General features: G+C 37.1%; 1 protein-coding gene across 1 annotated transcript in view; it reads left to right on the top strand.

Annotated features, from left to right (window-relative positions):
* LOC125027290 (band 7 protein AGAP004871-like) overlaps positions 1-12,500 on the top strand; it is a gene marked incomplete in the record, with an annotated part of 593,822 nt that overhangs the window by 213,566 nt on the left and 367,756 nt on the right.

The following is a 12,500-nucleotide window of genomic DNA, read 5'->3' as shown; positions in this document are numbered from 1 at the left end:
CCCACATACATGCATGTATGTGTGTGTATATATATATATATATATATATATATATATATATATATATATATACATATATATACATACATAAGCACACGCACAAATACACACACACACACACACATATATACTTAAACATATATACACGTGTGTGTATGTGTGTATAAAGATTTAGCATCTAAATCTAAGAAAAACAAAAACAAAAAATATCCAACTGAAACCAAAAGCCTCTGACTTATCTGTCCCGTTAATTAACATACAATACACAACTCGAACCGGCATTTAAAGGCTCATAGTCAAAAAGCATGTCGTGTTTTTTTTTTTCCTGTTAATTACAAAAAACGTAATAAATGGCGAAGTGTAGTCTGTAATTCCATCACATGGGTTTAAATGCGGTAGGAAAATGAAAACCGAGAGCTGGAAATATTACATTTATTTATTCATATATTCAACAATATTCTCCGTTTTGAAATATTTGGAGGCGTGTGTGAGGTCGTGAGGCTACGGGCTACAAGGGAGGGGGGAAGGAGGTAGTGTAGTGCTATCTTTGTTACTATAGATTCATCTGCTCTTTGGCTCTGTATTTCCTTCTCACTCACTTCTATACTGTAATCTTTATCTTATTATTTCCAATATTGTGGTAATTCATTCCAGATTCTTTTTTTTCTCTATTAATTTTTTTCATGGGAAATGAAATACTTGGAGCAGAATAAGTTTATCAAATGGTGTGTATTGCCTTTTTTCTACCACTGTATAAACACAACATAGTATTTAGTTATTTATAATTGATATCAATATTATTTTCTTTATATCTTAATATCTCGTCTCTTTTTTTTTTTTTTTTTTTTTTTTTTTTTTTTTTTTACTATCATCAATATCAAGGTGATATTCTGGCTTCTTCTCTTACTCTCTCAACTTCTTTTGTTTCTCATTGTTCTTCATTTATATATTTTCCTTCACCTTTATTTGTTTCCTTCTCTTCTCCTTTTCCTTTCTCTACAACTTCTCTTCTCTTCTCCACCTTCTCTTCTTCCCCTATTCGCCAGGACACACGTATACAACTATGTTCAACTTTACAATATCAAAGGCAATTTCAGTAAGTTTTCACTGCGTTTCACCCAATAGTTCTGCAATGCCATCTACGGAAATGTCCGAAGTTTAAGCGCCATACAGTATCATCTGTAAATTAAATAAGCAGGTGCGTGAGACGGCTGAATAGAAAAAAGGAAAAAGAAAGAAAGAAAAGGGAGAGAGAGAGATACACACACACATATACATATACTGTATATATACACATAAATACATTAATACACACACACACACACACACACACACACACACCACACACACACTTATATATACATATATATATATATATATATATATATATATATATAAATATATATATATACATATATAATATATATATATATGTATATATATAATATATATATACATATATATAATATATATATATATATATATATATATATATATATATATATATGCACACACACACACACACACACACACACACACACACATTTACATGTGTGTGTGTGTGTGTGTGTTTGTGTGTGTATATATATATATATATATATATATATATATATATACACACACACAACACACACATATATATATATATATATATATATATATATATATATACACACACACACACACACACATATATATATATATATATATATATATATATATATACATATATATAACACACATATATACATATACATATATAGATAGATAGATGAATAACCAGAAAGAATCAAGGAGAGCCACAGAGAGCAAGACTCATCCGTCGCCGCTCGCCGACTTCAGGCTCATCGGCGAGCGCGGGTATCGACTCCTCGTCCTCTGTCAGCCCGATATGCAAATGAGCAGCGGAGTCCGACGCGCGTGAATGGCCGCTTCCTTCTTGCTACGCTGTTTGTACAGGCTTGCGTAGGAGGAGGGGATGAGTCGGGGGGGGGGGGGTTAGGGGGAGTGGGGGGGGGGAGGGTGATGACGGGTAGGGGGGGCGTGGGCGTGACGCGGAGTGTGTTTGTGTTTGTGTGTTTGGGTGTGTGGGGGGGGGGGGTAGGGAGGAGGACAAAAGGGGGTAGATTAAGGTAGGGAGCGATAAGGTTAATCGAAGAGGATAAGAAGGATAGATGGATTATATTACAAGCGAGGGGGGGGGGGGGGGGAGAGAGGGGAATGAGTTGGTGTGAGTTGGTGCGCGGGAGGGGGGAGGGGAGGGGACGGGAATGCAGGAGGGAACTGGAGAAGAGGCAATAAAAGGGGAGTGAAAAAGAGAGAGGAGAAGGGAGACAAGGTGGGTAAGAGGGAATTGGAAGAAGGGTAATAAAAGAAGGGAAGGGTGACACAGGGGGATAGGGAGAGGGGGAGGAGGGAGAGGGGGAGAGGAGAGACAGCTGAAGGATAGATCCCAGAGGGGGAGAAGGAACGAAGGCAAGGAAGAGGAATAACACCGAGGGAGACGAACAAAGAGAGAGAAGAAGAAGTAAAAAAACAAAAAAAACACCGTGATTTATATGACGTAAGATCAATCCGTCTATAACAAAGGAGGTAAGTCAAAGACGAAAATAAAGCAAGGACAGACAAGGAATGGCAATAAAGAGGAATAGAAGAAGAATAGATAACGTAATCTGCAGTTTATCAGTATCTCAATAGAGAAAGAAAGGTCGAAGGAGACGGACAAAAGATATAAGAAGACATTAAATCCATTACATCCGCAAATAGGAGATAAACGGAGAAGAAGAGATAAAGGGAGGAGGTTATCAAGGGGAGAAGAAGAGGGGAAATATGCAAAAGGAGAGAAGGAGAGAGAGAGAGGGGAGAGAGATCACGGTAATCCCAGTAATATGCTAATGAGGATATCATGACATACTACTCACACAGCGAATCCAGTGACCTAACAAGAGGTCTCTCTCTACCTCATCTTTCTTTTATTAGTAATTCCTTTTTTGAAGAATACAAATTCTCTAAAATCTACCTTAGGTGGGAAATACGAATAATCTCAGCTCAGTGAATATATGCATCTCAGTGTGTTTAAACATTAATACTCTCATAATATCAAATATAAAAAAAGGCTTGATTCCGTATGCATAGAATCATATACGATATACCGTGACCTCAGTTCGACCCAGGATTAAGCTGACCTAGTGTTGGAGTGACCCGGATTCATCACATTATGTCATCTTTCTCCATTTATTGCTGCTCTGGTCATCACGCTATATTCTGGCCTCACTAAACGCCCCTTGTGACAAGAGGGTACAAGGTTGATTATTGCTTATCCTGTTGCTGGCCGAAGGAAGAGAGGAGAGGCAGAGAGAGAAGGGAAGAAAAAGAGAGGGGAGAGGGAGGGAGAGGGACAAAGGTAGTAGGGGTGGAGGGAGGATGGGTGGAAGGAGGGGGAAGGGGAGAAAGAAAAGGGGAGACAGGAAGGAACATGGGCAGAAGGGGGAGGAGGGGGGGGGGGCGGTGCCATGCGTGAGGCCTACAACAGAGCCAAAGTTTGCATGACAGCAGCGGTTGCCGAGGCAGGGAGGAAAGGGGGAGGGGGAGGGGTAACGGCGTGGGGTGAGGGGAGGGGAGAGGAAGAAGGGGAAGCAGGTGAACACGCACCACAACACGATTATGCGATTCTCATCATACTTTTCCCTTTCTTTGTTTTCTTTTCCTTTCCTTGTTATGAAAGTTTTTTCTTTCTTTCTTTCGTCTGACGTGGACCTTTTTGTCTGTATGTTTTCAAAGCCATGGAAAAGATATACAAAGTACACATAAGAAAAAAATCTCAGCTGGACACAGTATAGGTAGGGGAAAAAATCTTATCCTGACTGACGGTCGGAAAGTCGTGGGGGGCGGGGAGGAAGAAGGGTTAAATAGGGGGGGGGGGGGGGCTGCAGAGAGAAAGAGTACAAAGATTTCATTCTTTTAGCCTAAGTTGAGTGATAATTTGGATTCTTCTGAGCATAGCTTATCGTGATGCAGATGAGGGTGGTGAGGAAGATGGAATGATTCTAATGCTATAATGATTTTAATAAAACATTAGTTCAAATAAGAATAGTATTTAGAATGAGAAAATAATAACAGCTAACGCATAATAACTATAGGTTAACAAACGTAATTGTAACAGCAGGCAATATCTGTAAAACAACAATAGCCACAGTAATTGCATTACTTCTGCAACTAATGATGATGAAAGCAGCAATTCCAGTAAGTACCAAAGCCACCACCATCATCATAATTATCCCCACGACGACCCCCTTCATAACCATCCTCCGACCCATACGAAAACAAGGAAGAACAGCATTGTTTACCTTCGGGTCGTGACTAGCGTGACCCGAGCTTGTGAGACCCGGTGACTAAAGCAGCTAGCGTGCCTTCCGTGTGTCTCCTTCAGTGCTATTAGGAGGAAACAGTGATTCATTTAATGTATAAAAATACATTAAAAGACGGTAAGTGTACTTTAGAAACACGGCGATTAGGAACCGGAATTATTGGCGGCCTTGCCTCTAACGTCGAAACGGTATCTTCTGCAGTTCGTGCGGTCGACTTATTGATTCGTACGATTTTACGTGTTTCGTTTACGTGGCTCCTTGAGGAAAAGGAAAATGCGAATCTAGATAGCTTTAACTCGGTTTTGGGTAAATCTTTTGCTTAATAATTTCCCCCCCAAAAAACTGATTTCCCACACGTAAAAATAAATGGGAAGTTCATTTGTCATAACATTTAACTAATTATTTTAAAGAAACTTGGAAAAAACACACATTTAAGTGGGCCTAACCAGCACTCGTAACACCTTAAAATCTTCACCTTTACAATTTAAAAAAAATCAATAAATGGACGGCAGATAATAGCGAACACAAATTGCCACTCGACAACCCCAAGTGGTGAGGAATAGAAGGGAGAGAGAAAGCGACAGTTCCGTGTTGTCCTCCCCGTGAAAAGCTCGTCTGCGGTTCGTTGTCTCGCTCGGGTGCTTCGTCCGCACTTCGAAGCCTCACTGCAACATCAGGGAAATAGTGTTTTGTGTCGTTAGTATTGCAACGTTTGCGGGGAAACACTTCGTCTCGTTCGCATTGCAGTGTTAAGGAAGAAACCGTCTGAATGATTTTGGTCGCATTGCAACGCTAGGGAAGAAACGTTTGAATGATTTCGTTCGCATTGCAACGTTGAGAAAGAAACGTTTGAGTGTCTTGTGTATGCGGTTCGTTAAGCATTAACGTGTTTTAAAAAGTTTTTGGAGCATTTACCTACGGTGTTGTGATAAAAAAGTGATGACAGTTTGTTCTCTACATTGGTGTGTGAGTGGAAAGTGACGGTGAGTACTATTAAATTTGTATCAAATATACAGAATGGAAAGGTGAAAAAAATAAGAAAGATAATATATATTTTTCTTAAAAGATAATATTTTCCTAAAAAAAAAAAAAAAAAATGGTAGTGAGGCGAAGATAATTATGGTGATGATGGTAATAATATCAACAACAGTAATGATGTTGAAATTGCTACAGCGAATTCGAGTATTAGAAATAGTGGAATTTAGATAACGATAATAGTCATAACAGTACTAGGGGTAATATTATACTGATGATAATATTAAAAAATACTTTTATAGTGATAATAATAATACTGATACTGATAATAATGATGATAATGATAATAAATAGTAATAAGAATAATATGATAGTAGCGGTAATAACAACAATGATGATGATAACTGTAATAATAATGGTAATGATGATGATGGTAATACTAAATGCGTTGATAATAAAAATGAAAATGATAGCACTGAAGAGGACGATTATAATGATAAAGATAATAATAATGTTAATGATACTGCTACTACTGCTACTACTACTAATAATAATGATAATAATAACAGTAATAATGAAAATAATAATGATAATGTTAATAATAATGATAGTAATAATAACAATAATAGTAATCATAATAGTGATAATATTAGTAATAGTAATAGTAATAGTAATAGCAATAGCAATGGGTATAGCAATAGTAATGATAATTATAACGATTCCAGTGATATTGATAATAACAATAACAATAACAATACTGATAATTATAACAGAAGAAATCCAATTTCCAAGTCAACCTCCCAGCCCCCCCAACCTCAAAAAAAAAAAAAAAAAGCTCTTTCATTTCCGACATAAGTTATGCCTCTTAATCCTCCCTAAAGATTGCCATCCTTTGTAAGATCATTGTAATATATTCCCCACTTAAGTATCCTGATATTTCATTCCTCGGAGCCCCCCGTTTCCCCTCAGGCGTCAGCGATCAGCAGGTGTTCATCGCGTAAGCAGAGGGGAATTTCGCTGACTGTTCTCTATTTGGCCGGATGGCGTGCTGAGTCCGTTATCTGAGGCTCTGAGTCGATTTCTCTTCCTCTTCTTTGAGTTGTCTCTCTTTCCACTAGGCCTAGCTTTATCTCTCTTTGTTAATTATTGTCTATTTCTGCTTATTTCTGGCTGTATGTCTCTCTCTCTCTCTCTCTCTCTCTCTCTCTCTCTCTCTCTCTCTCTCTCTCTCTCTCTCTCTCTCTCTCTCTCTCCTCTCCCCCCCCCCCCCTCTCTCTCTCTCTCTCTCTCTCTCTCTCTCTCTCTCTCTCTCTCTCTCTCTCTCTCTCTCTCTCTCTCACTCTCTCTCTCTCTCCTTTCCACTTCCCTCACTCCTCACTTTTCCTCTCTCCCTCCCTCCCTCAATCCCTCTATTATTCTCTCTCTCTCTCTCTCTCTCTCTCTCTCTCTCTCTCTCTCTCTCTCTCTCTCTCTGTCTCTCTCTCTATCTATCTCTCTCTTCCTCCCTGCCTCTCTCTCTCTCTCTCAATACACTGTTGTTATTGCCTTCGTCTACAAAGCCTTTAGATCCTTTCCGACAGGTTTCCTCCAAATGCCTGAATTTCTTGTGAACCCTCCTCAGTTTCCCTTTATTTTGTTCCTTTGTTTATCAGCCGTCTTCTTGCTGTTATTCGTCTTTGTGCTCTTCTGCTCGTTTTGTTTCTTCGTTTTATCTCCGTTCTAGCATTAGTCATTACTATTTTAATTTATGATTTTTTGGATGACACCATTTCTTTATCAGATCTACATAACATTATATAGCCCAGGCGGCTTATTTTATATTATTTTTCTTCTTCCTGGTCTTCGGGTCATTATTTGTATAATTATTTTTATTATTATTATTATTATTATTATTATTATTATTATTATTATTATTATTATTATTATTATTATTATTATCATTATTATTATTACTTTTACTACTACTACTACTATCATTATCATTATTGTCATTATTATCATTATTATTATTATCATGATGAGTATTATTACTACTAGTACTACTAGTAGTACTAATACTATTGTCATGCCTTTTCGTTCCCAATTCGTCATCATCTTGCGTAGTGCAACTGAGCAAACAATTCCGTGGCCAGATAAAATTTCACTCCCGTAAAGGTACAGGCATCGGACGGTCCTCTTCTTCCCCTCCTGTTCCTTCTTCTCCTCCTCTTCTCTTTTTTCATTCTTCCCATGTTCCATCTTTCAGTTTATATATAGAATTGGTCATCCTCTCTCTCGCTGCTTCTCGTTTTGTTTTGCCTCTACATTTGCCCTTTTTTAAGTTCTTGTTAAAACACATACACGCATACACACACACACACACACACACACACACACACACACACACACACACATACATATATATATATATATATATATATATAAACGTATATATATATATATATGTATATAGATGTATATATTATATATGTATATATATATATATATATATATATATATATATATATATATATATCTGTGTGTGTGTGTGTGAGAGAGAGAGAGAGAGATTTAGTGTGTACGTACGTACGTATGTATATATTTATGTATACGTATATTCCCATCCTTATCAGCCCCCTATCGGGCCGCAGTCCACGCGCTCCCTCGTTCCCCCAAGGCGTCGTATCAGAAGGCCTTCAAGGTGTTTGTCTCTTCCGCTAAAATAGCCACGACAAAGGCAAACGTGTCGGAATTGACTCCCTTCTCAAGTTTCTCCTTAATTAAATGATATGACTGTTTAATTAACACCGACATGTATCTAAAATCAATGCGCTGCTGTCGGTGTGTACTTATATGTTAAGTGTTTCGATGAAAGGGTTTCGTGTTTGTATGTCAACAGTACAGTCTGATGATGTGTATGATCAAGGCAAAAAAAGTGAATAAAGAAAAGTAAATTAAAAAGAAGAAAATGAAAAAAAGGAAAGGAAAAAAATAGTAATGATTATGGAAATGGAGGAATAAATCAGCGAACGAAAATGAGGTGATAACGGGGTAAATGAAAGCCCTCAAACATGATTTGAATGCAACTTCGCTGATACTGAATATGCATTCATAAACATGTCTCTTTTATTGCACAATATTGGCCATGTGGACGAAGCAATGCTCTCTTTTATCTCCATGTGTTATTGGTGGGTCCATTCGCTGTCAAATCCTTTTTGGCATCACTGTAATTCCTATAGTTTTTAAAGATCGACTCAGCCATTTTCCGTCTATCAATTTAATGCGTTGGTGATAATACGTGTTCTTATCATGTGTCGCTTTCGTGTGATGCATTCCCGGTGTGCGTTCGTGGACTACCACATACACGGATACACTGACAACCTCCGAATAAAGAAAGTAGACAGACATACTCTACCCAAGCATCACTTTACCAACAACATTGCAACACCAAAACAAACTGATTGTAGCTTTAATGTTCCATCTTCATTTCAAGCTGCACTATCTACTCATATGCATTCGTGTGTACGTTTGAACTTCAAATAAAAATTTAAATGCATGTGTAACTCACCCCCAACGCAATTTTAAAACTAGTACAACACCTCCCATTTCCCCGTTTAGTTTGATTTGTTCCGGTAAATTGCTGGTGAAAGAATTAGGCCGATTTTGTAAAGGAGGAAGGAGGAAACTTTACAAGAAATGACGTTCGGCTTGGAGGGAATCCGTTTTAAGTTGTGTGGTTTCATATTATTTATTACTTTTACTATTATTATTGTTAGTATTATTGTCGTTGTTGTAATAATGATGATAAAAAAAAAATAATAATAATTATTATCATTATTATTATCATTATTATTATTATTGTTATTATTATTATTATTATTATTATTATTGTTGTTATTGTTATTATTATTATTATTATTATTATTATTATTATTATTATTATTATTATTACTACCACTACTACTGTATTATTATTATTATTATTATTATTATTATTATTATTATTATTATTATTATTACCATTACCATTACCATTTCCATTATTACTACTGTTATAATGATCATTAATATTACTACTACTACATTTATTATCATTATTCCTATCATTATTGTTATCATTATCATCATCATTATACTCATCATATCATCATAACAGAACACGAACATCCACGGTCATCTGCCCTGGGGCCATTATTCAGCCCGGGACCGAGCGTCAACCACAGGCCACTTTGGTCTCTCGGAATGATAACAATAGATGTGATTGTGACTGATGGTGGTGTACAATGGGCTCCTCGGTGTGTCGATTGTGATAGCACGATCTATTTGTACTTGTGGTACTTTTTATCTCGACCATTTGGCTATTCTTGAGTGTAGGGTTTAATTCAAGCTGTGTCATCATATGTTTTATCTCTTGTTTGTCAGTTGGTCTATTGTTGTTATTGGTGGTAGTCTTATCATTATAATTATAATAATTATTATAATATTAATATTATTATTATTATTATTATTATCATTATCATTATCATTATTATTATTGTTATTATTATTATTATTATTATTATTATTATTATTATTATTATTATTACTACTATTATTACTATTATTATTATTATCATTATTATTATTATTATATTGTTATGATCATGATCGTGATCATTATCACAATCATCCTTTTTTCGTCATCATTATAGTCATTATAGTTATCACAGATCATCCATACTTACCGATTGACACTAGCCGAGTTCCTATTGCTTGAATTAATTAGGTTCATCAGTTTACCTGTAACGATGCTGTCTCAAAAATGTATTTATACCGAAAAGCAAGAAGATTATATACACACTTATTTTAACAAAACTTTATCAGAGGAAGAAAACAGCCGAGCGTAAAGCAATCGTTACCATTATCAACAAGCGGGTATTAATAAAAACGAAGGAAAATAATGAAGAGAAAATTGGGTTATCCACTGTCTCCTCAGAGGCTGACGGGGAGGCTAATATAAATTAGCTTTCTAACGGTTTCCCTCATTAAGTAGCTTGTAATTGCATTATTCTTTTACGATACGGGTGGAAGAGAGAGGAGGAGGAGAAGGGAGAGAAAGAGATGCTATTAATAACTTCATTCTCTTTAAGAAGAAAGACGGGAGATAGTAGAAAATACACGTTTGTAATTTCGCTTTTGTGATAAAATCGAACTGTATTGCGCGTTGGTACAGAACGATGCGAAATTATTCACAATATGTGTATGCAAATCAACATAATTACTGCAGCAATGAAATAATCGTTGCAGAGTCCTTTCCTGAATTAAAAAGGAGACAAAAAAGCAGTTACTGAAAAAGAAAAAAGGATATTACAGGTAAAATTCATGATATTGATAATGATTATGATGATGATAATTTTAATAAAGATTTGGATATATGATGATGATAATGATAATGATAATAATAATGATAATGATAAGAATAACCAATATAACAATAACTGATGATTGACAATAATGATGGCGGTAATGATCACGATAAACTTACACAAGAGAATGATAAACAGAAGAGAAATTCAGAGGATGGAAATCAGAGAATAAAAACAGTATAAAACGTAGCGTCGACAAGAATAAACGCAAGCATCAAATTGCACGTCTACTTAATCATCCCCACGAGAAAAAAATGTGTATGGCCCGCGCCCGTTTTGCTCATCTGCATATCTACATGTCATCTCGAAGTCTCAGCAGGACGGACACTTAAGTCTGCATAATTCGGATAACGATATTCTCGCTTCCTATACCCGGAGCGCCGTCGGCCATTGGCAAGACGATAAAGTCCTTTCGTCACTATATGAGGTACGATCTGTAATGTTGTTAAGATCGCTGCGTCGCCATGCATGCGGTATAAGATGGGTGGATAGTTGGTTAGTTAGCTGGATGGATAAATGGTTGGATGGTTTGCTGGATGGATTAATGGTTGGTTAGTTAGCTGGATGGATAAATGGTTGGATGGTTTGCTGGATGGATAAATGGTTGGATGGGTTGCTGGATGGATTAATGGTTGGATGGTTTGCTGGATGGATAAATGGTTGGATGGTTTGCTGGATGGATAAATGGTTGGATGGTTAGCTGGATGGATAAATGGTTGGATGATTTGCTGGATGGATTAATGGTTGGATGGTTAGCTGGATGGATAAATGGTTGGATGGTTTACTGGATGGATAAATGGTTGGATGGGTTGCTGGATGGATTAATGGTTGGATGGTTTGCTGGATGGAAAAATGGTTGGATGGGTTTCTGGATGGATTAATGGTTGGATGGTTTGCTGGATGGATAAATGGTTGGATGGTTAGCTGGATGGATAAATGGTTGGATGGGTTGCTGGATGGATAAATGGTTGGATGGTTAGCTGGATGGATAAATGGTTGGATGATTTGCTGGATGGATTAATGGTTGGATGGTTAGCTGGATGGATAAATGGTTGGATGGTTTGCTGGATGGATAAATGGTTGGATGGTTTGCTGGATGGAGAAATGGTTGGATGGTTTGCTGGATGGATAAATGGTTGGATGGTTTGCTGGATGGATTAATGGTTGGATGGTTTGCTGGATGGATAAATGGTTGGATGGTTTGCTGGATGGATAAATGGTTGGATGGTTAGCTGGATGGATAAATGGTTGGATGGTTTGCTGGATGGATTAATGGTTGGATGGTTAGCTGGATGGATAAATGGTTGGATGGTTTGCTGGATGGATAAATGGTTGGATGGTTAGCTGGATGGATAAATGGATGGATGGTTTGTTGGATGGATAAATGGTTGGATGGTTTGCTGGATGGATAAATGGTTGGATGGTTAGCTGGATGGATTAATGGTTGGATGGTTTGCTGGATGGATAAATGGTTGGATGGTTAGCTGGATGGGTAAATGGCTGGATGGCTAGGTGGTTAGTTAGCTGGGTGAATAGATGGATGGGTAGGTGGTTAGTTAGGTGGATAGTTAGCTGGATGGTTGATTGGTTGGATAACAAGGTTATCGCATTGTGACTACGTTTTTTTTTCTCGATATATGATCTTTTTCTTTCCCTAACTAGCTCTTTCTTAGTCTTTTATTACTACCTCTCTCTGTTTCCGACTGCGCGCTCTCTCTCGCTCTATCTATTTACTCCTTTCCCTCTCTCTCCTCTCCCTCCCTCTCTCTCCCTC

The sequence above is a fragment of the Penaeus chinensis genome, chromosome 7, assembly GCF_019202785.1.
Source record: "Penaeus chinensis breed Huanghai No. 1 chromosome 7, ASM1920278v2, whole genome shotgun sequence".
NCBI lineage: Eukaryota > Metazoa > Arthropoda > Malacostraca > Decapoda > Penaeidae > Penaeus > Penaeus chinensis.
This window is presented reverse-complemented; position numbering and strand designations above follow the sequence as displayed.